This window comes from Microcaecilia unicolor, chromosome 9 (genome assembly GCF_901765095.1).
Source record: "Microcaecilia unicolor chromosome 9, aMicUni1.1, whole genome shotgun sequence".
NCBI lineage: Eukaryota > Metazoa > Chordata > Amphibia > Gymnophiona > Siphonopidae > Microcaecilia > Microcaecilia unicolor.
Window position 1 is genome coordinate 90,742,376 of NC_044039.1, and position 27,405 is coordinate 90,769,780.

The 27,405-nt window shown below is 46.4% G+C and overlaps 1 protein-coding gene across 1 annotated transcript in view; it reads right to left on the minus strand.

The window, feature by feature from the left end:
* Positions 1-27,405, minus strand: part of ABCC9 (ATP binding cassette subfamily C member 9) — a 454,126-nt gene that overhangs the window by 116,768 nt on the left and 309,953 nt on the right.

Sequence of the window (27,405 nt, forward strand, 5' to 3'; positions counted from 1 at the left end):
CGTGTAAATGGCATTTCAAAATAGAGACCGTTTACATGTGAGGAGGCTTACTACGTCTAACTGTCAAGGGGACATCCTGGGCGGGCCAACAATTCAAATGTAGATTCTCCATTTCACATAAGGAAACAATGTCTATTCTGCAAAAGACAGATATCAGCATTTACAGGTGCACTGAGATATGCATAAGTGCCTGCTAGAAGGGGCAGCTGTACATACTAACATCTGCCCCCCCCCAATCATCCACTTCTAATAGCCAACCTCCCACAATAACCCCTCTGACATCTGTTTCACCCCTGACCCACCATGACACAAGCCCCCACAATGCGGACCCCCCATAGTACAAGCCTCCCCCCTCTGATGTAGGCCCTTAAAGGCAAAATCTCACTGATGCATGAACCCCCCCCCCCCCCCAGGTGTAATCCTCATGATTCCAGAACCTCCCTATGTGCTCACCAACCACCACCATGTACTATATCGCTGGTATTTGAATTCCAGTGCTGTTAAATGTGTATATTTTTATACTGTTTCACATAGTTCTATTATTAGGTTTCAATCTACTTTTCTCAAGTTTATCTCATTTATTGTATTTATGTTTATTCTTGGTTATTTTACTATTGTTATGCTGTTAACAAAATTGTAAGCTTTATGTTAAACTGTACCTGCTGTAAACCTCCTTGGGTGAGTCTTTTTATACAGGAGCTAAATAAATCCCAATAAATAAATAAATATGATGACTTCCCCTTGCCACCAACTCACCTAAGACAGCAAGCCCCCCTTAAGGTTCCTCCAAGCAGACCTTCTTCCTTTTGATCCTCACCCTTTTTTTATCTAGGGGGATGGGAGTGATACATAGTTTTTCCCACCTCAACATTGCCAACATTCAAAATAGCCACTGAAATCAATAGCAGTAATACTGGTATTCCCTAGAAGGGCATAAAAAAAAGGCAATAGCGGGTACCATGTGGGAGGCTGTACCTTTCAAGGGTTTGGTGGCAAGGGGAGATTGACATACATTGGGGGTAGTGTTTGGGATGGACATGTTGGGTTCTAACAATGATTTTCCTAGTATTCCATTATCAGGTGTCAAAATTAATATTATTTATTTATTAGGATTTATTTACCGCCTTTTTGAAGGAATTCACTCAAGGCGGTGTACAGTAAGAATAGATCAAACAATAGGCAATTACAGTAGTAAAAATATTCAAGTAACAATACAAAATATGGCATGGTATACTACTTACAATGACAACATAATAAGTAATAGAACATTATAATTGGTAGTGAAGGGGAAGGCAAAGTTGTAACATATAGCTGGATAAGAAAGTAGGAAGAGTTAGAAAGTAAGGTGACTGATTTGAAGAAAGTTGCACATGAGGTCAGAGAGATGGTTAAATATTATCTCAGTTAGGCTAGGAGTGGATAAACATGTCCCACTGCAGTATGTGCAGCCCGAATCAATCTTTGTGTGTGTGAGTGAGACTAACAAGTTAGTTACTTCTTCCATTAATATTAAGAAGTATAGCTTCCTAATTAAGATATGTGTATACATTATACATAAAGTCATTGTATAATATTATTTGCTATACTTAGACAGCACAGAAAACTAGTAAAACTTGACTTTATTTTTATTTACTTGAGATGGGTAAAAAACCTCCTTCAATCTTGCTATGTTTTAAAAAAGAATACATTTATGGAGGGTAATTTTATAAACCATTTCAACCTATAAAACACTAGTTTATGCATGTATAGGGATCTTTAAAAATTAGGTCACCCCTGAAAGTAAGTATTGTGCAAGCCAGTGAATACTTGTGCAGTAGGTATACTCAGGGACAGAGTATGAGCAGAGTCACAATTTGCGCATGTATTTTATGAAATACTGCAATTGCAAGTATAGTACATGTCTACATGTGTATTTTCTTTCAAGGTAGCATGTCTGTACCTTCGATCTAAATGGAAAGTCTGCAGGCTTTGTGCTAGTATTTTATAAAGACCCAAGGAGCAGCATTATGGAAAGGATGTTCAGATTGGAAATTAGATGTCCAAGTTGGGATGTTTGAACTGCCACTAATATTTTAGAATAGGATTTGCTGACAGAGAGCCTGTTATGAAATACATGAAATAGACATTTATGTGTCATCACTTACTATGTGAAAAAATAGGGGCCTTCCTGCACTATTAACTTTGGCGGAGAGGGGGTAGAAATGCAGTGCTCTACAGAGATTTTTTTAAACTATCATTGTGCAATATGCTGAGGTCTTCTAAGCTTGAAATACTTTCCTTTACAGCTGAGGATCCTTCCTTGTAGGATGCTTTGAAGTGTATATTATTTTATAGCCCACCAGGCAACTTGTCTGCAGTCGTTTAATGAATTTCTTGCAAATGAAGTGCTTGATTCAAAATGTTATATTTTGGTAGGCAACAAATTTACATCTGAAGCAAGAGAATAGTCAACTCAATCATCATTTAACATTTTGCATTCTTTAGAATTCATGAAACTAAAGGTTGTGCTACTCATGAGAAAGGTCATCAGTTGGATTTATTTACCTTCACATTATACTTATCCCTAACATGGAAGTTTGATGATTAGCATTGGAATCCAGTTATTTGGCCAGAGCATTATAGATTGGAGTTTACTTTAAATTGGAAACTTTCACATAGAAAGGATTATAATCATAGAAAAAATTTATCTTATTATTCTAGAGGAAAAATTGATAAGCGAATATTTCTGGAATAAGGTTTGCTTAGGTGATTTTGCAGGTGATTGTTTTCAATTGGAATCGGTTTGAAAATACTTGGCGTCACACTCGACTGCAACCTCACTCTCAAGAGCCAAGTAAACTCTGTAACAAAGAAAATGTTCTATGCAATGTGGAATCTCAAATGACTAAAACCTTTCTTCCCTAGGGAAACCTTTTGAAACCTAATACAATCAATGGTCCTAAGTAATGCAGATTACTGTAACGGTATCTACGCGGGATGCAAAGAACTAATAAAAAAAAACCCAGACCGCCCAAAATACAGCAGCCAGGCTGATATTCAGCAAAACACGTTTCAAAAATGCCAAACCCCTTTGAGAAAAACTGCACTGGCTCCCAATCAAAGAACGGATCATCTTCAAAATGTACACTCTAGTCCACAAAATCATATATGGCATAGTCCCAGGATACATGATAGACCTCATAGATCTACCAACAAGAAACCGAGTCGGGTCTGCAAGATCATACCTAAACCTACACTACCCAAATTGCAAAGGACTGAAATACAAAACAACCTACACATCCGGCTTCTCCTACATAAGCACACAACTATGGAATGGCCTCCCAAAAGCTGTGAAAACAATCCATGACCACCTGAACTTCAGGAAATCACTAAAAACCAACCTCTTCAAAAAGGCCTATCCCAACGATTCTACGTAAACCTCCTCACCCAAAGCACAGCATGACTAATGATCATACTGGACAACACACAACCTTCATCCCTTTGGAACCCCACATATACCTCATTCGATCACTATACAACTTTGTATTTGTTATCAACCGACTGGGCAAACGCCTAACTGTACTGTGTAAGCCACATTGAGCCTGCAAATAGGTGGGAAAATGTGGGATACAAATGCAACAAATAAATTATGGATCAGATTGCTCCTTTAAAGAAAAAGATTAAGAAAAGACATAAAATAGCACCATGGTTTAATGACACATTGCTTACCTATGAAGCAACAATGCAGAAAGTTAGAGCGTGATTGGCAGATAAATAGAATTGGAGAATTCAAATTAATAGGTATAAAAAATTGATAAGAATTACAAAGAAACAACATTACTCAAATTAAATTGTAACTAAGGAACCTAGAGGGTTGTTTACTAAAGCTTAGCTTGGGTTTTTAGCAGCAGGGCCCATTTTATTCCTATGGGCCCTGCTGCAGATAACTCAAGCTAAGCTTTAGTAAACAACAACCCCAATGTAAAAAAGATTTTTAACATAGTCAGTCAGTTGGATGATACAATGAAAATGATCCAATCAGGAACTGATTATATGCCAACTGCCCAAGAGAGAGCAGACTTTTTAGAGCTAAAATTGAGAAAGTGTGTAATATTGTCAACTCTACAACTGAGTATAGTAGTCGATTACAGAAAGGAGATAGGTTTATGTGAATTAGGGACTCCCGGTGACAGTCACTTCCTTTAAGTTAATTGGACTTGATGAAACGAATAAAGGGGCATAATCGAACGAAAACGTCTATCTCCATGGGCGTTTATCTCCGAGAACGGGTCCGTGAAGGGGTGGACCGAACTGTATTTTTGAAAAACATGGATGTTTATCTTTTTTTGAGCTGGGCGTTTTTGTTTTTCAGCGATAATGGAAACCGAAAGCGCCCAGCTCAAAAACGAATAACTCCAAGACATTTATTCGTGGGAGGGGCCAGGATTCGTAGTGCACTGGTCCTCCTCACATGCCAGGACACCAACCGGGCACCCTAGGGGGCACTTTTACAAAAAAAAAAAAAAAGGTAAAACAGGTCCCAGGTGCATAGCACCCTTCCCTTGGGTGTTGAGCCCCCCAAATCCCCCTCAAAACCCACTGCCCACAAGTCTACACCATTACTATAGCCCTAAGGGGGGCACCTACATGTGGGTACAGTGGGTTTGGGGGGCGGTTTGGAGGGCTTCCATTTACCAGCACAAGTGTAACAGGTGGGGGGGGGATGGGCCTGGGTCCACCTGCCTGAAGTCCACTGCACCCCCTAATAACTGCTCCAGTGACCTGCATACTGCTGCCAGGGAGGTGGGTATGACATTTGAGGGTGAAAATAAAAAGTTGTGAAACGGCATTTTTTGTGGTGGGAGGGGGTTTGTGACCACTGGGGGAGTAAGGGGAGGTCATCCCTGATTCCCTCCAGTGGTCATCTGGTCATTTAGGGCACTTTTTGGGGCCTTATTCGTGGAAAAACAGGGTCCAGGAAAAGTGCCCTAAATTCTCGCTAAAAACGCATATTTTTTTTCCATTATCGGCGAAAGGCGCCCATCTCTGATCGGCCGATAACCACGCCCCAGTTCCGCCTTCACCACGCCTTCGACACGCCCCCATCAACTTTGTCCGCATCCGCGACGGAGTGCAGTTGAAAACGTCCAAATTCGGCTTTCGATTATACCGCTTTATTCGTTTTTGTGAGATAAACGTCTATCTCCCGATTTGGGTCACAATATAGGCGTTTTTCTATTTCGATTATAAGCAGGATAGACTACTTAAACAGTATTCTGCTTCTCATTGTAGTTTAGATAATTGTCCCATCTATCTATCCCAGCTATAACTTTTGTAATTTGGATAACACATTTGTTAAATAAACGTTGCTCAGGGAAATTTTCCCAGTCATCTAGGGCATGTCATTCTTACACATATTTCTAAGAACCTGTCTGAATCCCTGTCTTTAGTTTCTAATTATAGACCAGTTGCGTCAATTCCTTTCTTTGTTAAAGTACTTGTGGTAGTAGTTGCTTAGCAGCTTATAAGTTATCACAGTCAGGTTTTAGAAAAAAAATTAGTACGGAAACTGCGCTTGATACATTGGTTTCTAAAATGAAAACCTGGATAAGTACAGGTTCTCAGGTTCTGCTGATCCAGTTTGATTTAGAAGCAGCGTTTTATGTTATTGTTCATATCTGCTAGAAGAAATTGGTATTACGGGACCTGTATTGAATTGGTTTAGGGGTTGTCTTATCCTTAGAACCTGTGGAGGGGCATAATCGAAAGGGGCACCCAAGTTTTCCTGAGGATGTCCTCGCAGAACGTCCTGGCGAAGGGGTGGGGAAACCCATATTATCAAAAGAAGATGGGCGTCCATCTTTCGTGTCGATAATACAGTTGGGGATGCCCAAATCGCGAAATTTAGGTCGACCTTAGAGATGGTCGTCCTTAGAGATGGTTGCCCCTGATTTTCGGCCATAATGGAAACAGAGGACGCCCATCTCAGAAACGACCAAATCCAAGCCATTTGGTCATGGAAGGAGCCAGCATTCGTAGTGCACTGGTCCCCCTGACATGCCAAGACACCAACCGGGCACCCTGGGGGGCACTGCAGTGGACTTCACAAATTGCTCCCTTACCTTGTGTGCTGAGCCCCCCAAAACCTACTCCCCACAACTGTACACCACTACCATAGCCCTTATGGGTGAAGGGGGCACCTACATGTGGGTACAGTGGGTTTCGGGTGGGTTTTGAAGGGCTCACATTTACCACCACAAGTGTAACAGGTAGGGGAGGATAGGCCTGAGTCTGCCTGCCTGAAGTGCTCTGCACCCACTAAAACTGCTCCAGGGACCTGCATACTGCTGTCATGGAGCTGGGTATGCTATTTGAGGTTGGCATAGAGGCTGGAAAAAATATTTTTAAAAATTTGTTTTGAGGGTGGGAGGAGTAAGGGGAGGTCATCCCCGATTCCCTCTGGTGGTCATCTGGTCATTTAGGGCACATTTTTGTGGCTTGGTCGTAAGAAAAAAAGGACCAAGTAAAGTCGTCCAAGTGTTCATTAGGGACGCCCTTCTTTTTTCCATTTTCGGTCGAGAACGCCCATGTGTTATGCACGCCCCAGCCTTCGCTACACTTCTGACATGCCCCCATAAACTTTGGTCATCCCCGCGACGGAAAGCAGTTGAGGACGCCCAAAATCAGCTTTGATTATGCCGATTTGGGTGACCCTGTGAGAAGGATGCCCATCTTGCGATTTGTGTTGAAAGATGGGCGCCCTTCTCTTTCAAAAATAAGCCTGATAGTGTAAGAATGGATACGTTTACTTCCCCCATCTGGCTACAGCAAGGCCCAGGTTGTAATTTCATTTTTTACACGTGTCCACTAGGTTTGGAAATTTCCAGTGTGCGGCACTAACAGGGCACTAATCGGCATTGTACACGTGTAGGCCATTACCGCCCAGTTAACGCATGAGAATTTACCACTAGGTAAATGGGTGGCAGTAAGGTCTCAGGTCCAAAATGGACGCACACCAATTTTTATTTTACTGCACATCCATTTTCAGCCCCCCCAAAAAAGGCTAAATACACACATCTACACCAGCGCAGGCCATTTTGTGGTGTAGCTTAGTAAAAGGACCCCTAAATGTGGGGAACCACTGGGTTCCCCCTTGTCACCTATTTTAGGTGACATCATTGAGGAAGGAGTTGGAAAAGCATGCAGTACAATATTTTATTTATGCAGATGACATCACATTAAAGCTGCTGATAGAGGATACTGTGTTTGATATTGCTCCAAGGCTGAACATAGTCTTAATATAGTTGACAGATGGGTGGTTGCACATAGGTTAAAAGTGAATTTAGAAAAACTAAATTTTTCCTATTTTATCCCTCAAAACAGACTGCTTTTTGTCAGACAGTGACAGTTAATGGAGTCTGTTTTCCTTTAGAAACCGACATAAAAATCCCGGGAGTTGTGCTAGATAGCAATCTTTCCTTTTAGAATCAGGTTACTTTGCTTACTAAGAAATTTGTTATATGTTGGATGTGCGAGTTAGTTCAAAAGCAGTAGAAAGAAAACCGCTCTTGGGGAGGTGGGTGGGATTGTGTGCTTTTTTAAAGCATGCAGCATTGCATTTTTTGTCGATAAACAGGACTGAGATAAGCACACAAATAGGTGATTCCTAAGCTTAGGGCTGCTTGAACTTGAATTGCTTTTGGCTTCTGAAAAGCCTACACAGTCAAGCATAAGAGTGACAACTTAGTGACAGATTAGCCACAAAAAGCACTCTGCTTGCTTGAAGCTTTGTCCAAACCAGGGGTGGTCTGACCATTCGGGCAACCAGGCAGTGCCTGAGGGCCCAGAAGCTCTAGGGGGCCCAGAGGCTCTGTCCGGATGCCCGCCACACACTACAACCCTCCCCGGTCCTATCTTTAAAGGCGCGCTACTGGTGATCTAGTGGCCTCTGCGGGGGGGGGGGGGGGGGGGACACATGGGGGGGAACATAAGTACATAAGTAATGCCATACTGGGAAAAGACCAAGGGTCCATCGAGCCCAGCATCCTGTCCACGACAGCGGCCAATCCAGGCCAAGGGCACCTGGCAAGCTTCCCAAACGTACAAACATTCTATACATGTTATTCCTGGAATTTTTGAGTTTTCCAAGTCCGTTTAGTAGCGGTTTATGGACTTGTCCTTTAGGAAACCGTCCAACCCCTTTTTAAACTCTGCTAAGCTAACCGCCTTCACCACTTTCTCCGGCAACGAATTCCAGAGTTTAATTACACGTTGGGTGAAGAAAAATTTTCTACGATTTGTTTTAAATTTACTACACTGTAGTTTCATCGCATGTCCCCTAGTCCTAGTATTTTTGGAAAGCGTGAACAGACGCTTCACATCCACCTGTTCCACTCCACTCATTATTTTATATACCTCTATCATGTCTCCCCTCAGCCGTCTCTTCTCCAAGCTGTATAGCCCTAGCCTCCTTAGTCTTTCTTCATAGGGAAGTCGACCCATCCCCGCTATCATTTTAGTCGCCCTTCGCTGCACCTTTTCCAATTCTACTATATCTTTCTTGAGATGCGGCGACCAGAATTGAACACAATACTCAAGGTGCGGTCGCACCATGGAGCGATACAACGGCATTATAACATCCTCACACCTGTTTTCCATACCTTTCCTGATAATACCCAACATTCTATTCGCTTTCTTAGCTGCAGCAGCACACTGAGCAGAAGGTTTCAGTGTGTTATCGACGACGACACCCAGATCCCTTTCTTGGTCTGTAACTCCTAACGTGGAACCTTGCATGACGTAGGTATAATTCGGGTTCTTTTTTCCCACATGCATCACCTTGCACTTGCTCACATTAAACATCATCTGCCATTTAGCCGCCCAGTCTCCCAGTCTCGTAAGGTCCTCTTGTAATTTTTCACAATCCTGTCGCGATTTAACGACTTTGAATAACTTTGTGTCATCAGTAAATTTAATTACCTCGCTAGTTACTCCCATCTCTAAATCATTTATAAATATATTAAAAAGCAGCGGTCCTAGCACGGACCCCTGAGGAACCCCACTAACTACCCTTCTCCATTGTGAATACTGCCCATTTAACCCCACTCTCTGTTTCCTATCCTTCAACCAGTGTTTCCTATCCTTCAACCAGTGGGGGGGAGCATGTTCATTCCAGTGGGGGGGAACATGTTCATTCCTGCCATTGTGCTGCTGCTATTCCCCCTCCCCAGCACCGCCGTACTTTAAAAATGGTGGCTGAAATTCCATGCGGAAGTCTCGTGAGACTTTCGAGACCTGCGAGATTACCGCGGGTAGTCTCGGCTGCCATTTTGAAATCACAGCAGCGCCAGCAGGCAGGGGAATAGCAGCACCACAATGCACAGGAAAGCACATACTCCTCTCCCCCCCCCCCCCCCCCCGCAGAGACCACTAGACCATCAGGGTCCTTCAGGTAGGACCAGGGCAGCGGGGGCAGCAGCTGTGGCGGTAGGGGGCAGCAGCGTGGCAGTAGGGGCTGTGTCAAGCAGTGGTCAGGAGGGGGCCCAGACTACCCTCAGTGCCCAGGGGCCCAGACTACCCTCAGTGCCCAGGGGCCCAGACCACTCTCAGTCCACCCCTGGTCCAAGCAATAATGTGCAGCAAAAGCATAAAGGGAGACCCACAAAGATACATGTATTATCTAGTGAAGCAGACTGTAAAAGAACCACTATGGCTGCAGTAGGTCTAATTTGATAGGAATTGGAGGTGAAAGAAAATCTGATTATGTCCTAATTCATACATGAAGCCCAAGCTAAGGTTGGCTTGTGTTCTTATTATGTTATAGTGTTACTACCTCATTCCCTAAAAATGATAACTGGTGCAATGATCTACCATGCTCCTTTTGACGTATTTGTAAGCAAAAACAATTGACGGTGATAGGGAGCAAAGAACGGTCTCAACACTCCAACAGTGACAGAATTCAAGAATGTATGCGATAAATACAGAGGAACGTTTAGAAAAGGGATGGAATCTAATTACAGCAAAATTTAAAATGACCTCATAACAGGAGTGAGCTTTGACGGCAGCTTCCAAGGTTGGGAAGTAAGACCAATGCTGGGCAGACCTCGATGACTGGGTTCCATAAATGGCAAAAAGACATCAGGATTGAGGCTGGAATGGGCTTCGATGACAACTCATTTTGAACTGTCAGATTTGGCTACTTTGGTACATGGCTGGGTTACCTCCAGGTTGGACTACTTTAATGCTTTGTACATGAGTCTGCATAATATCAGTTGAAGAAGTTACAGCTTCTTCAGAACATGGCTACAAGGCTTATTGCAGGTACTAAGGACCCTTTTACTAGAGCTTAGTGTATGATAACAGAATTAGCATGTGCTAAATGCCAAGAAGCCAATTTTGGGCCAGATTCAGTATATGGTGCTGAAAAATCAGCGCTCAGAATTATTCTATAAAGGGCGCTCTGGGATGAAGTAATGCAGTAGCCATGTTAGTCCACTTTAAAAATTAATAGATTATAAATAAAAGAAAAAGAAATAAGGTGGCAACTTTATATTGGACTATATATAGTTTGACTAACTTTTGGAGACCAAATCCTGCTTCTTTGGGTTGGGACAGTATACTGCTGTAATAATATGCTTGTCCTAACTTAAGGAAGGAGGTTTTCATCTCCAAAAACAAATCAATAAATATAATAAGTTAGTCCCAATAAAAAGGTATCACCTTATTTTCTGTTTTTGTTTTATTTGTTAATTTTTTTTATATTTAATTCTGTTTTATTAGCAGAAAAGGTAACATACAAATAACACTGCAAAGTAACAATATGAATACCAATTACCTTCAACATATTCATAAATCGTGAAATGCTCCACATTTTTATTATCCCCCCCCCCTCTGGTCTCCCCCCCCCCCCCCCACACACTCTTACTCCATTTCTCCCCCTTCTTCTTTGCTTCCCTATCCCCAAAACCCCCTTCCATCCCCTCCCTTGCCCTCCCCTCCAACAGCATAAATGGTCCAAATAACGATTATGACTATGACATGAACTCCGATAAAGTCAATTTAAGATTCTACTCCTCGCTAATGGCTGCAGTGTATCCCAAAAGTTCGCCCATGTCCTCTGGAAGCTCAATCCCTCTCTGGAGGACAAATCTAATAGTCCGCACCTCTCCAGCTTTAGGAGTTCTATCATTTGTATTCTCCAGGTTCGTACAGTAGGAGCTCTGGTGTTTCGCCAGTGTAATAAGATGACTCTCTTTCCCATCAATATTGCTCTCTGCAGGAAGGACAGGACTCCTGGAAGTGTTGGCTTAATACATTTATATTCACCAAACAATAGCAAAGGATGTCTCTGTATTGTACGTCCCCAGTATCTCTTGATTTCACCCAAAATTTGGGTCCACAGCTGCAGCGTGTGCGGGCAAAACCAAAACATGTGGCCGAGCGTAGCCACGGCCTGGCTACACCAAGGGCATGCATCCGAGTCACCATAACCAGCCTTGGAAGCTCTTGCTGGTGAGATATATAGTCGTAGAGCAAACTTATACTGCATCTCCCAATATCGAGTGAAGATGGAAACTTTCCACATGGAGGATACAAACTTGCTCAAAATTTCTCCAGTAACTTCAGACAGCAAGTCTGCGGCCTAGCATTGAGCTCTACTACAAAAGTCTATATATTCTGTGGAATCTTGCAGAGCTCTATGATGGAATTTGAGGGGCACTGAATCCTGTGTCCCCAATGTCAGGTCTGTACTCAAAATATCTTGAACATCTTCACTTAAGTTAGACCAGCCCAATGCTATTACAGTATATAATGCTGCACTTGTAAGTATGCAAAACGATCTATCTCCCTTAGTTTGAATTCCTGACACAAATCTGTAAATGTCCGGATTTTACCCTCCTCAGACACCAATTGATATATGTACTTTATTCCAAGTGTCCGCCAGCGGCTAAAAGCCACAGACGATGTACCCTCCGGGAAATCTGGATTATGAAGCAATGGCAAAAAAGGTGTCACCCTCCAGTCAAAATGGTGCCACCTGCAAAGCCATTGCCATGCTGCTGTCGCTGAGGTAACTAAAGGGTTCCTGCCCAGTTCTCTATTTAGTTTCCTTCCGGGTGCATGAAGCACCCAGCCCAGGTGTGCAGTGGGGGACATAGCCAGCTCTATTGGAGTTGCAGAAAAATCTTGACTCTCCAACAGCCAATCCCTTATGTGCCTCATGGCACAGGCCACCGTTAAGTGTCGTATGTTAAGCAAACCCATCCCCCCTTGTGGTCTCGGCTTCTGAATCACATTTATGGGGAGTCTAGGCTTTTTTTTATTCCAGAGAAAATTTTGTATTAGTCTGTTTAGTATCTTTTCCTCCCTTCGTCGCAGATACAACGGTAACATCTGAAATTTGTAAAGCCACTTATGGACTATTACCATGTTTAGGAGGCCTATCCGACCCATAAGCGATAGCGGGCATGAACTCCAAAGCTGCAACAAGCATCTCGTTGTATCTATAAGTGGTTGCACATTCCTATCGTACAGGGTCCCCAGATCAATTGGAATAGTGACTCCCAAATAGTTAAACTGATGCTCTTCCCAGTGTAAGGGGAGAGGGCCCCTCCATGTAGTTCTAACTGCAGCATCTAAGGGTAAAGCCAGTGACTTTGTTTTATTAATCGTGTACCCTGATAGCTTGCCATATGCACTGATAACTCTGAGGAGACTCTCTAAAGAAGTCTGGGGGTCGCCTAACAGCAGCAGGACATCATCGGCATATGCAAGTACCTTAAGTTCTTTCCCAAAGACCCGTATGCCCCTGATGTCCCGTCGCATTCGAATCTCGGCTAAAAGGGGTTCTAATGTCAGCAAAAAGAGTAGTGGAGAGAGGGGACAGCCCTGTCGCGTGCCTCTTCCTATGTCAAACTCTGGCGTTCGAACCCCATTCACTCTAACTGCGGCTCTTGGTTGTGTGTATAAGGTTGTTATCGCTTGTAAAGTCCATCCCTCTAAGCCCATGTTCTTTAATATTTCAAACATAAAGGACCAGTTCACCTGGTCAAATGCTCGTTCTGCATCTAGACTCACAATCATTCGACGGACCTCAGGTTCTGCCCCGGGAAGCATAGCCATAATTAGTTTCCTGACATTTAAAACTGAATGGCGGCCCCGCACAAACCCCTTCTGATCTTCCTGGATAAGTAAAGGCATCAAGGGTGCCAGATGGTCAGCCAAAATCTGGGAGAGCAATTTAGCCTCCACATTTATTAGGGAAATTGGCCTGTATGAATTAGGCTGCAAGGGATCTTTACCTTTTTTTGGAATCAAACTGATTGTCGCCGAGTTGGCATGCTGTGGAAAATGACCTGCATCTACAATGGCATTAAAATATTCAGTTAGAGGCCCTATTATCTGTGGTTTCATCAGTTTGTAAAACTCTCCACACAGACCATCCGGCCCCGGAGCAGAGTGTAGTTTTAATGCACCGATAGCCTTTTGCAACTCTTTTGCATCTACCGGATTGTTAAAAGGGGCCAGTCGATCTATAGGGATCTTCCCCAATCTTTTAACTTGTAAATATCTCTGCATCTCTTCCCAAAGACCTACCTCCTCTGGGCCCTTTTCATACAAAGTGGCAAAATGTTTTCTAAATGTGAGTGCAATCTCCTCTAAATTAGTGGTTACCCCACCTGTGGGCTTCTGTATGGCTGAAATGAAATATGATTTCCGGGCCCCCTTCACCAATCTAGCCATCATTCCTCCCGCCCTCTCTCCAAACTTGTGGAGTTTATATTTCCTGTACAATAGAGATCTCATTGTCCTTTCATGTATTAAACTGTTTAATGCTGCCCTAGTAGACACCAATAGCTCATGCTGTATCTGTGTGGGGTCTCTAGTATAGTTCCTTTTTACCACCCTCAATTTCCTCTCTAGGTCTATTATGACCTGTGTGATCTGTCGGTTGCGTTTACTAACATAGGCAATTATTTCACCTCTTAATACTGCTTTGGCGGCCGACCAAAACAACACAGAATCTTCACTATGAGCCTGATTGTGGGCTATGTACTCCTCCCATTTCTTTTGTAAAAAACTCGCAAAATCCTTAGAGGTGTAAAGATAAGCTGGAAACCGCCATCCCGGCCTCTGTTGAAAGTATGGCATGGATTCCAGGTCTACCCAGCTGAGCGAGTGATCTGAAATCTCTTCCGGGCCGATTTGAGCGCTGATTACTCTAGGGAAGAGATCTTGGGTTGCAAATATGTAATCTATTCTAGACTGTGTGCGATGCACTCTAGAGGTATGAGTGTAATCCCTCTCCTCCCCATGCAATAATCTCCATGTGTCTACTAGGCCCAGTTCCTGGCAGAAAGTTTCCAACAGTGAGGTGACTGGCTCCCGCTGCAACTGACAAGTGCCTGATCTACCTAGCTCCTCATCCATTACTTGATTCATGTCACCCACCAAGATCAAGGGGAGCTTTGTGTGACTCTGATAACGCGCTAACAGCTGGGCATAAAAAGTGTGTACAGAGGTGTTCAGGCCATATATAGATGCTAGATGAAGTTCCTTCCCCTGTAGATTCAGTTTAATCCCTACCACCCTTCCATCTCCATCTTTAAACATCATTTGTGCTTGACATAGCAAAGCTTTATGGATTAAGATGGCCACCCCCCCCCCCCCCTCCGTCCTGTTGCAGGGGAGCAGAACACCTCACCCACCCAGTGTCTCTTTAATTTCTCATGCTCTTCCTGGGAGAGCCTAGTCTCTTGGAGGCATGCTATCCCCACCCCATGACGTTTCAAAGCCGCCAATATTTTAGTTCTCTTAATGGGGGAAGCAATGCCTCCAACATTCCAGGAGATTATTCGCACTTTCCTAGAGGTCATGCTAGCTCTTTGACTGTCTAAACCTTATATGAGCTGTATCTTCTATCTCCCCAGGGCACCCAGCCTTGCCCTGAGGGAATGCATCCCCCACCGCACACCACAGCATTGACAGTGTAGTGAATGATACATACCTGTAGCAGGTGTTCTCCGAGGACAGCAGGCTGATTGTTCTCACGACTGGGTGACGTCCGAGGCAGCCCCCACCAACCGGAAAAAGCGTGGGACGGTCGGCACGCAGGGCACGCCCACCGTGCATGCGCGGCCATCTTCCCGCCCGTGCGCGACCGCTCCCGCCAGTTGAATGACTAGCAAAAAGATGAAAACGCAACTCCAAAGGGGAGGAGGGAGGGTAGGTGAGAACAATCAGCCTGCTGTCCTCGGAGAACACCTGCTACAGGTATGTATCATTCACTTTCTCCGAGGACAAGCAGGCTGCTTGTTCTCACGACTGGGGTATCCCTAGCTCTCAGGCTCACTCAAAACAAGAACCCAGGTCAATTGAACCTCGCAACGGCGAGGGTATAACAGAAATTGACCTACGAAGAACAACTAACTGAGAGTGCAGCCTGACCAGAATAAATTCGGGTCCTGGAGGGTGGAGTTGGATTTACACCCCAAACAGATTCTGCAGCACCGACTGCCCGAACCGACTGTCGCGTCGGGTATCCTGCTGGAGGCAGTAATGAGATGTGAATGTGTGGACAGATGACTACGTCGCAGCTTTGCAAATTTCTTCAATAGTGGCTGACTTCAGGTGGGCCACTGACGCTGCCATGGCTCTAACACTATGAGCCGTGACATGACCCTCAAGAGCCAGCCCAGCCTGGGCGTAAGTGAAGGAAATGCAATCTGCTAGCCAATTGGAGATGGTGCGTTTCCCGACAGCGACCCCTAGCCTGTTAGGGTCGAAAGAAACAAACAATTGGGCGGACTGTCTGTGGGGCTGTGTCCGCTCCAAGTAGAAGGCCAATGCTCTCTTGCAGTCCAATGTGTGCAACTGACGTTCAGCAGGGCGGGTATGCGGCCTGGGGAAGAATGTTGGCAAGACAATTGACTGGTTAAGATGGAACTCCGACACCACCTTCGGCAGGAGCTTTGGGTGGGTGCGGAGCACTACCCTGTTGTGATGAAATTTGGTATATGGAGCATGAGCTACTAGGGCTTGAAGCTCACTGACCCTACGAGCTGAAGTAACTGCCACCAAGAAAATGACCTTCCAGGTCAAGTACTTCAGATGGCAGGTATTCAGTGGCTCAAAAGGAGGTTTCATCAGCTGGGTGAGGACGACGTTGAGATCCCATGACACTGTAGGAGGCTTGATAGGGGGCTTTGCCAGAAGCAAGCCTCTCATGAATCGAATGACTAAAGGCTCTCCAGAGATGGCTTTACCTTCCACACGATAATGGTAAGCACTAATCGCACTAAGGTGATTCCTTACTGAGTTGGTCTTGAGGCCAGACTCCGATAAGTGCAGAAGGTATTCAAGCAGGTTCTGTGCAGGGCAAGAACGAGGTTCTAGGGCCTTGCTCTCACACCAAACGACAAACCTCCTCCACTTGAAAAAGTAACTCTTTTTAGTGGAATCCTTCCTAGAGGCAAGCAAGACACGGGAGACACCCTCAGACAGACCCAACGCAGCAAAGTCTACGCCCTCAACATCCAGGCCGTGAGAGCCAGAGACTGAAGGTTGGGGTGCAGCAACGCTCCGTCGCTCTGCAAAATGAGAGTCGGAAAACACTCCAATCTCCACGGTTCTTCTGAGGACAACTCCAGAAGAAGAGGGAACCAGATCTGACGGGGCCAAAAGGGCGCTATCAGAATCATGGTGCCGTGGTCTTGCTTGAGCTTCAGTAAGGTCTTCCCCACCAAAGGTATGGGAGGATAAGCATACAGGAGGCCGGTCCCCCAATGGAGGAGAAAGGCATCCGACGCCAGTCTGCCGTGGGCCTGTAGTCTGGAACAGAACAGAGGCAGCTTGTGGTTCGTCTGAGAGGCGAAAAGGTCCACCGAGGAGGTGCCCCACTCTTGGAAGATCTTGCGTACCACTCTGGAATGAAGCGACCACTCGTGCGGTTGCATGACTCTGCTCAGTCTGTCGGCCTGACTGTTGTTTACACCTGCCAGGTATGTGGCTTGGAGAAGCATGCCGAACCGGCCGGCCCAACGCCACATCCCGACGGCTTCCTGACACAAGGGGCGAGATCCGGTGCCCCCCTGCTTGTTGGTGTAATACATCGCAACCTGATTGTCTGTCCGAATTTGAATAATTTGGTAGGACAGCCGGTCTCTGAAAGCCTTCAGTGCATTCCAGATCGCTCGGAGCTCCAGGAGGTTGATCTGCAGATCCTTTTCCTGGAGGGACCACAGACCCTGGGTGTGGAGCCCATCGACATGAGCTCCCCACCCCAGGCGAGATGCATCCGTCATCAGCACTTTCGTGGGCTGCGGAATTTGGAATGGACATCCCAGGGTCAAATTGGTCCGGATGGTCCACCAGAGCAGTGAAGTACGGCAACTGGTGGAGAGGCGGATGACATCTTCTAGATTCCCGGTGGCTTGGAACCACTGGGAAGCTAGGGTCCATTGAGCAGATCTCATGTGAAGACGAGCCATGGGAGTCACATGCACTGTGGAGGCCATATGACCCAGAAGTCTCAACATCTGCCGAGCTGTGATCTGCTGAGATGCTCTGGTCTGCGAAGCCAGGGACCGGAGGTTGTTGGCCCTCGCTTCGGGAAGGAAGGCCTGAGCCGTCTGGGTATTCAGCAGAGCTCCTATGAATTCCAGAGACTGGGTTGGCTGGAGATGGGACTTTGGGTAATTTATCACAAACCCCAGCAGCTCCAGGAGTTGGGTAGTGCATTGCATGGGCCGGCAGGCTCCTGCCTCCGAGGTGTTCTTGACCAGCCAATCGTCGAGATATGGGAACACGTGCACTCCCAGCTTGCGTAGATACGCCGCCACCACGAGGCACTTTGTAAACACTCGTGGGGCAAAGGCGAGCCCAAAGGGCAGCACACAATACTGAAAGTGCCGTGCGCCCAGGCGGAATCTGAGATACTGTCTGTGAGCTGGCAGTATCGGGATGTGAGTATATGCATCCTTTAAATCCAGGGAACATAGCCAATCGTTTTTCTGAATCATTGGCAGAAGGGTGCCCAAGGAAAGCATCCTGAACTTTTCTTTGACCAGGAATTTGTTCAGGCCTCTCAGGTCTAGGATGGGACGCATCCCCCCTGTTTTCTTTTCCACAAGGAAGTACCTGGAATAGAATCCCTGCCCTTCCTGCCCGGGTGGTACGGGCTCGACCGCATTGGCGCTGAGAAGGGCGGAGAGTTCCTCTGCAAGTACCTGCTTGTGATGGGAGCTGAAGGATTGAGCTCCCGGAGGACAATTTGGTGGCAGGGAGGCCAAATTCAGGGCGTATCCGCACCGCACTATTTGGAGAACCCACTGGTCGGAGGTTATGAGAGGCCACCTTTGGTGAAAAAATTTTAACCTCCCCCCGACCGGCAGATCGTCCGGTACGGACACTTTGAGGGCGGCTATGTTCCCTTGGATCCAGTCAAAAGCCCGTCCCTGGCTTTTGCTGTGGAGGCGCAGGGGGCTGCTTAGGCGCACGCTGTTGACGAGAACGAGCGCGTTGGGGCTGTCCCTGTGCCTGACGAGGCCTTCGGGCCGGCTGGTTGAACCTACGCTTTGCAAAAGAATAGGGTGCAGCCTGCCGGGCCCGGGAAAAACGTCCACCTGCTGAGGTGGATGCTGAAGGCGCCCGGTGGGAGAGCTTGTCGAGGGCGGTTTCCCGCTGATGCAGTTGGTCCACCAGCTGCTCGACCTTCTCACCAAAAATGTTATCCCCCCGACAAGGGACGTCGGCCAGTCTCTGCTGGGTGCGGTTGTCCAGGTCAGAGGCACGCAGCCATGAGAGCCTGCGCATCACTATACCTTGGGCCGCAGCACGAGATGCCACGTCACAGGTGTCATAGATACCCCTGGACAGGAACTTTCTGCACGCCTTCAGCTGCCTGACCACCTCCTGATAAGGCCTGGACTGCTCCGGCGGGAGCTTATCGACCAGGTCCGCCAGTTGCTTCACATTGTTCCGCATGTGAATGCTCGTATAGAGCTGGTATGACTGGATGCGGGTCACGAGCATGGAGGATTGGTAGGCCTTCCTCCCAAACGAGTCCAGAGTGCGAGACTCCCGCCCCGGGGGCGCTGAGGCGGTATCCCTCAAACTCCGTGCCCTCTTGAGAGCAGAATCCACGACCGCCGAGTCATGGGGCAATTGTGGCCGCATTAACTCTGGGTCAGAGTGGATCCTGTATTGGGACTCTGCTTTCTTGGGAATGGTGGGATTAGTTAATGGTCGCATCCAGTTCCGAAGCAGTGTCTCCTTGAGGACATTGTGCAGCGGTACCGTGGAGGACTCTCTAGGTGGTGATGGATAGTCGAGGACCTCGAGCATCTCAGCCCTCGGCTCATCCACAGAGACCACGGGGAGGGGAATGCAAATAGACATATCCCGCACAAAGGAGGCAAAGGAGAGACTCTCAGGAGGCGAGAGCTTCCTCTCCGGTGAAGGCGTGGGGTCCGAGGGAAGGCCCGTAGACTCCTCTGAGGAGAAATATCTAGGGTCCTCCTCTTCCCCCCACGAGGCCTCATCCTCGGTATCAGACATAAGCTCCCGTAGCTGTGTCCTGAACCGGGCCCGGCTCGACGTCGAGGCACCGAGGCCTCGGTGTCATCGAGCGGTGGACTCCCGCGCCGGCGGGGACGAAGCTCCCTCCATCGACGTCGACTCCACCTGCGTGGCGGTCGAGACCGGCGCCGCAAGCGGCGGCGGTGTCGACGGCCTCGGCACCGGGCTAGAGCTCGCCGGCGCCACAGTCATCGGCGCCGAGGGCGCAAGCACCCCCGGCGCCGGCACAGCCTGGCGCATCAGCCCTTCCAGGATCCCTGGAAGGATGGCTCTGAGGCACTCGTCCAGGCCCGCTGCCGGGAAAGGCGGTGGGGCCGGTAGAGGTGTCGGTGCCAGGATCTGGTGGGGGCCAGGAGACGGCACCGAAGTGCCGGGACCCTGTCACGTCGGTACCTCCACAACCGACGGGGACCTCTCCTCCCGACGCGGACGCTTCGGCGTCGGCTCCTCTCCGATGTTCGGATGCATCGAGGGCGACCGGTGACAGTGCTTCTTAGTCTTCTTGCGATGCCCGTCACCGGTGCCGGGTGGTATGGAGGAGGAGGAGGACGATCCCCCTCGGTCTCGAGGAACCGGGTCAGACAGGGTTTGGTCCCGTGGGCCACGGGCTGAGGGAGTGACCGGGGCCGACTGCCCACGCGGCCTCTCACCTCTACCCTCACCGGAGGACCGGCGGGCCGACGGGACCTGTTCTCCTGGGGTCGATGCCATCGGTGCCAATTTCTCGGGCATCGATACCGGTACCGAAGGACCGGGCGTCGATACCGATGCCGTCGAGGTCGACGTCGAGGGGCCAGCGCAAGTTCCAAAAAGACGGTCCCGTAGAACTTGCCTCGCAACCTGAGTCCGTTTCCGGAGACCGAGACACAGAGAACACGACTTGATATTGTGCTCCGGCCCGAGGCACTGGAGGCACCAAGCGTGGGTGTCGGTCTGCGAGATTGGCCGGCCGCACCCACCACACTTTTTAAATCCACTCAGGACCTTCGAGGACATCGACGGAAAAATCACGTCGGCAAAGTTAAAGTCGTCGATGGTGGCGGAAATCGCACCTCGGAAAAGAAAATCGACCGTGCAGCCACTAGGCCGCAACGCAGCGCCCCCGCTAGAAACGAGGGAAAAAGGAGCGCGTGCTCCTCACTTTTTTTTTTTTTTTTTTTGAAAAAGGAAAACCGGAGCACGCGGTACTAATAAACTAATAAACTAAGAAAATAGACGAGTCGCGTAAACGCGAACGGCTTTCCGGCGGCTGAAACAGAGAGAGCGGCGAAGGCACGACTCTCTCCAGACGCGGAAAAAAAGGAACTGGCGGGAGCGGTCGCGCACGGGCGGGAAGACGGCCGCGCATGCGCGGTGGGCGTGCCCTGCGTGCCGACCGTCCCGCGAAGCTTTTTCCGGTTGGTGGGGGCTGCCGCGGACGTCACCCAGTCGTGAGAACAAGCAGCCTGCTTGTCCTCGGAGAAAGATTGATACCAATTGGACCAGCAAGAATAGCAATACTCAAGTTCAATATCATCTTGCACTTTTCCCAACCCATAACCCCCCCTCCACCCTCCCTCTCCCCTCCTTTTCCTTCTCTCTCCCCTCCTGTTCCCTTCCCCCCTTCCCTTCTCTCCCCCTGCCCCCTCCCCCCTCCCCCTTGGATCCCCCCTTCTTCACCCCTCCAGCCCTCATGAAAACTGCCCATTTACTGTGGGTCCTAGGGGTTTCCTAGTCTCCCGGTCCCCAACTCCTATGTTCTAACTTTTTAAACCAATATAACAACTCTGCATATCAGACAACAATGCTTAATGCCACAGCTTTAGTCAAGTACATTCATGTATACAGCAATCCAGTCAATCATTACCAGCGGTTTCCCTTTCTCTCTGTTCCAGTTGTTGTACATATTTCTTTGCTTCTTCAGGAGATCCCAAAACTTTCCATTGTCCATGCTCTTTAACTTTTAATATCGCTGGGTATGCCAGCATGAACTGAGTATTTAGCTCGTGCAAGAGTTTGCAGTGTGGAGAATACAACTTCCTCTTTTCTTGTAAGGCTGCAGAGTAGTCTTGGAAGATGAGAATTTGATGACCATCAAACTTAGTCTCGTTCCGTTTTTGTCGATATCCTCTTAAAATCTCTTCCTTGTGGATGTAATTATGAACCTTTAAAATCAAAGTTCGCGGGCTGCGTCAGCCATCTTGCTGTCGGCCTATGCGGTGAGCCCTCTCCAAACATAAGGGCCCCACGTGGTCGGACAACGCAAACTCCTGCGACAGCCATTTCTCTAACACCGACGATAGTACTGAGGCTCCCACGGATTCCGGTAAGTCTATTATTCTCAAGTTTGCCCGACGAGACCTGTTTTCAAGTTCATCAAGTTTTTCGGCTAGAGATCCTGTTTTGGTCTCTAACGCTTTCATTTGCTGCAAAGCAGGGGGTAGTGCCTCCTCCATTACCACAATCCGCTGCTCTATCTCTCCAGTTCTCCTCACTGTATCTGTTAAAAGTTCTTCCAGCGTCGTCAGCTGGGCAAAAACTTTATCAAATTTTATCTGGATCGGCTCGATCACTGCTCCCACAGTACTTGCTATTTGATGCAGCTGCTCTTCTGAGAACACCATGGAGTCAGATTGTGGCGGGCTCTCTTCCACTCCGCCAGCCATCTTCGGCTTCTCCTTATCTTTTTTAGGTGCTTTTTGGCGCCATTGTTGCTTTTGAAGCACTCAAAAATTTTTCCATGCGATGCGCTGTCGCTATTCCCACAAGTCAGCAATCTTTCTCCGCAGTTTGCAGGGTTTATTGGAGATTAATTCGAGTCGGGGCCCAGGAGAACTCGGCACCACGTCTGCCTTGCTCTAAAGCATCACGTGACCCCCCCCCTATTTGTTAATTTTTAATGTAGCAATTGGAATATGTAAGGTTTTGAAATCAACATCTGCTCTCTTTATATTTTGCATGGTACAAAGAGATGTGTCATTGTTTCTGTTTCTTTGGTTTTGCACTGTATTCAGAGTATGGCTTTTTGGGGTTTCAGTTTAATTTCTGTCTACATATTTCTATTATTGGTTTGTAGTTACTTATTCTATACTTCATGAGATGAAAAAAAGCCAGATATTGTGTTAGCATCAAGTGTCTGTGTAGGACTGATCTGAACTAATTCAGCTTATTATGTTTTCCAATAGGTGTATTAATGTTCTTCTGCCCATTGCAATGCTCAGGTTGTTGTTTTTTTTAAGAAGGACCTTGTGTGACCCCCCTGGAAGTTTATTTCCATTACTCATGATGTATTGTAAGCCACATTAAGCCTGCAAAGAGGTGAGAAAATGTGGGATACAAATGCAATAAATAAATAAATAAATACTAGATTCTTGTGGTCCAACTTGTTAAGAATACTTTTTACTTTGTAGTAAAAAAAGTAGTTTTAAGAGCTATACTTTATTACTTTTACTTGAGTATTATTTTTTGGATAAGATGTTCTACTTTTACTTTACTACTTTTGAAGCCAGTACTTTTACTTAAGCACTTTTTAAAAATAATGCCCCCATCTCTGAGTCTAAGGGCCCTGTTTACTAAGCCATGCTGTAGGTGCACTAGCATTTTTAGTGCATGGTAAAAATTAGCGCTTGCTAATGCTAGAGACACCTACAGGAATATATGGGTGTTTCTAGCATTAGCGCATGCTAAATTTTAGCATGTGCTAAAAACGCTAGCACATCTTAGTAAATAAGGCCCTAAGTGATTGAAGGAGTGTTCCAGAGTGAGGCTGCTGTACAGAGAAAAGTTCTGTTTCTTGTGGATTTCATAATACACCTGAAGAACAGTAGGGATTTGAAGACGCCAATCGAAGGGCTTGTGAAGGGCAATAGGGAAGAACAAGAGATGAAAGGTAGGCAGGTGTGCTGGAATGCAGAACTTATGAGTGAGAGTTAGGATCTTAAATTGAATGCATGCACTTTTGGAAGACAGTGTACACTCTTTAAAAGGAGTGCACACTCTTTGCACATAGGGCTAAAATTAGTAAACGTTACCCAAATTTTGGTACGGAAAAAGATGAGTGCTAAGAGCTATTCTATAAACAGTGCTTTGAGTTGGGCACCGTTTATAGAACAACACTGAGTGAAGGGATCAGTGTCCAATGTTGGGTGCAAGGATTTATGGCAAATGAAACCAGGTGTAAATTTTCACGCTTAAATTAGGTGAAGATCTGTCATATTCTATAACACTGCAAACAAATTCTAGGAACGCCCCTGACTCACCCATGCCCCTCCCATGGCCATACTCCCTTTACATGTCCAAGCTTAAAAAATGACAAACACATCTTTACAGAATATCCAAATTATTGCCAATTAATGCCAATAATTAATTGTTAGTGCCCAATTATTGGTGCTAATTGGTTTATTATTCAATTAAATTGTTCTTGCAAATTGGGCACATGCATAATTTTGAGCTCCATATATAGAATTTGGGGGATAGTGCACACACTAAGAAGACTGCATCCTCTTTCACTTAAGGGGCAATTCTATAACTGGGCACCAAAGCTGGGTGCCTAGATGAACATAACATAAGAACATAAGAATCGCCATACTGGGTCAGACCAGTGGTCCATCTAGCCCAGTATCCTGCTTCCAGCAGTAGCCAATCCAGATCACAAGTACCTGGTAGAAACCTAAATAATAGCAACATTCCATGCTGCCGATCCCAGGGCAAGCACTAGCTTCCCCATGTCCGTCTGAATAGCAGACTATGGACTTTTCCTCCAGGAACTTGTCCAAATCTTTTTAAAACCAGATTTTGAGAAACATATGGGAGCAGTGTTAAAGAAATGAAGAGGGGAAGAAAGGGAGAGAGATGCTGGACTCGGGGGGGGGGGCGGAGGAATGAGAGTGAGAGACCAGAGTGTAGAGAGAGAAAGATGCTGGACAAGCAGTGGGGGAAGTGGGAAGGAAAAAGAGAAAGAGTTGGTATGGGGGGAGAGGGAGAGATGCTGGACTAAGAGAAGGAGGGAGAAAAAGAGAGAGAAAGATCCTGGACTGCAAGGGTGGGAAGAGGAAAGAGAGGGAGAGATGTTGGCGCCTTAGAAGGGGAAGAGAGAGGGGACACAGAGAAATGTTGCTAGGCATGTAGGAAGCCTAGGAATAGGGACACAGAGGTGCAATGCTGGATATGAGGAGGGATTGATAGGGAAACTGAGATGAGGAATGTGTAAGGAGGATAGGGAGAGGGACACAGAGGATAAGACAGATAAGGGATACAGAGGGAATATGTGTAGTGGATGTGAAGAGAGAAGACATGTGAAATGGACAGGAGACCCTGCAAGAGACTAAAGCAAATGGAGAAAGAAAATGCTCAGACAACAAAGATAAAAGCAATATATATAGTAACATAGTAGATGATGGCAGAAAAAGACCTGCACGGTCCATCCAGTCTGCCCAACAAGATAAACTCATATGTGCCACTTTTTGTGTATACCTTACCTTGATTTGCACCTGTCTTTTTCAGGGCACAGACCGTATAAGTCTGCCCAGCACTATCCCCACCCCCCAACCACCAGCACCGCCTCCCACCACCGGTTCTGGCACAGACCGTATAAGTCTGCCCAGCACTATCCACGCCTCCCAACCACCACCGGCTCTGGCACAGACCGTATAAGTCTGCCCAGCACTATCCCTGCCTCCCACTACCGGCTCTGCCACCCAATCTCGGCTAAGCTCCTGAGGATCCATTCCTTCTGAACAGGATTCCTTTACGTTTATCCCACGCATGTTTGAATTCCGTTACCGTTTTCATCTCCACCACCTCCCGCGGGAGGGCATTCCAAGCATCCACTACTCTCTCCGTGAAAAAATACTTCCTGACATTTTTCTTGAGTCTGCCCCCCTTCAATCTCATTTCATGTCCTCTCGTTCTACCGCCTTCGCATCTCTGGAAAAAGTTCGTTTGCGGATTAATACCTTTCAAATATTTGAACGTCTGTATCATATCACCCCTGTTTCTCCTTTCCTCCAGAATATACATATTCAGGTCAGCAAGTCTCTCCTCATATGTCTTGTATCGCAAATCCTATATATATATATATATATATATATATATATATATATATATATATATATATATATAGTTCTGAATTTAGTAAATTGGAATTTGCTTTGGTAAATATTCTTTTATTTCAGTTTTTATTTCTCTACTATTGCTATACATGCAAAATCTGACTTCCAGATGTTTCTTGTTTAGTTGTTTGCTTTCATATCTCTATTACTGATGTGTGGTCCCTTGTTATAGATTTGTTGAGAGTCTGTCATGTTTTGTGCATATGGCCAAGGTGAAGTGTTCTGTTAGTATGTACTTTCTGTGAGATATTCTGTAACTGTTTAGTTTCTAGGTAGGAATCTGCAACAGTCTGATTTTCCATTAGAGACTATATTAGCATTCAAAGGTGCTGTTTTTTCATAGGTAGGGTTGTTGCTATTTGAGTGCTGGACATTAGTGCTGTTTTATTATGCCAGGTTTTCTATATATGTGTGGAATATGTTTGTTTTTTGCAGGGTTCGGTTACTGGAGCACTGTTTCTGTTATGTCAAGTATGTGAAATAATCATAGAATGTACGTACACATGGCAGTTTTTTTGAGATGGCAATCGTAGTGTGGACAGTTGGTTGTAGAGTAGTGGGGTGGAGAAAGGTACAACAGTTGGTATGACAAGGGACTAGGTGAGGGGCTTGGGGTGGGGCAAGGGAGGGACGTGGGGCAAGGCAGGTGTTATTTATTTATTTAGATTTTTGCTCACACCTTTTTCAGTAGTAGCTCAAGGTGAGTTACATTCAGGTTCTCTGGATATTTCTCTGTCCCAGGAGAGCTCACAATCTAAGTTTGTACCTGAGGCAATGGAGGGTTAAGTGACTTGCCCAAGATCACAAGGAGCAGCAGTGGGATTTGAACCAGTTTTAGGTTTTACTTTACCAAAAAGTTGGCAACCCTTTGGCAATCCAGTGGAGGAATGAACAGGAACGATGTGGATGTGCCCTCAAAATGGCAGCTGTGACCTCTTGTGGCAGTCTCTTGGTACTACAAAGTATTACAAGGCTGCCACTAAAGGTTGTGGCAGCCATTTTGAAGGTACAGCAGTGATAGGCAGGAGCAACTGAGCACTGCTTCTGCCCATTCTACTACTAGACCACAGGAACTGGATACCTAGACCCAGGTGCTTGGAGGGAAGGGGAAGGGGAATTTGGTAATGTTCCAGGAGGGAGAGGGAATTTGGTGATGTTCGAGAAGGGCGGGGGATGTTCCTAGGAAGGAACAAAAGAGGGAAGGATCGGAAGGGGAGGGTTGATAATGTTTCAGGGGTGGGATGGAGGGAGGAAGGCCTGTTGATGTTTTGAGGATGGGTAGGAGGGAGAGGGTATCAGAAAGCTTCAGGCCAGTACCCAGAAGTTATGCAGATGCTGACTGATATTCAGTGCTGACACCTACATAAGCTAGTTGGGCATATTAGGATTGCTAGCAATCGTGTAACTGCAGCTCCTCTCCAACTCTGCCTCCTGTACTGTCCCTGACCTGAATATCAGCAGTTAGGCAACCACAAGCGATTTAACCAGGTAGGAGCCTCTCCTGCCTGCTTAAAATCACTTTAAATATCAACTGGAATACATATTGAAACACATGCTAAAGGAAAATTAAAACTCATGAATATTATTTACTTACTTAATGGTACTCACCCATTACATCTTATTCAATATACAGTGATGTGATGTTTTCAATATGACGTCTTAGTCTAACTTTGGACGTTTTGCAAAAAATGTCCAAAATCTGAATAGCAAAGAAGGTCATTTTCAAAAAAGAAAAACATCCATGTTTTGTTTTCGAAAA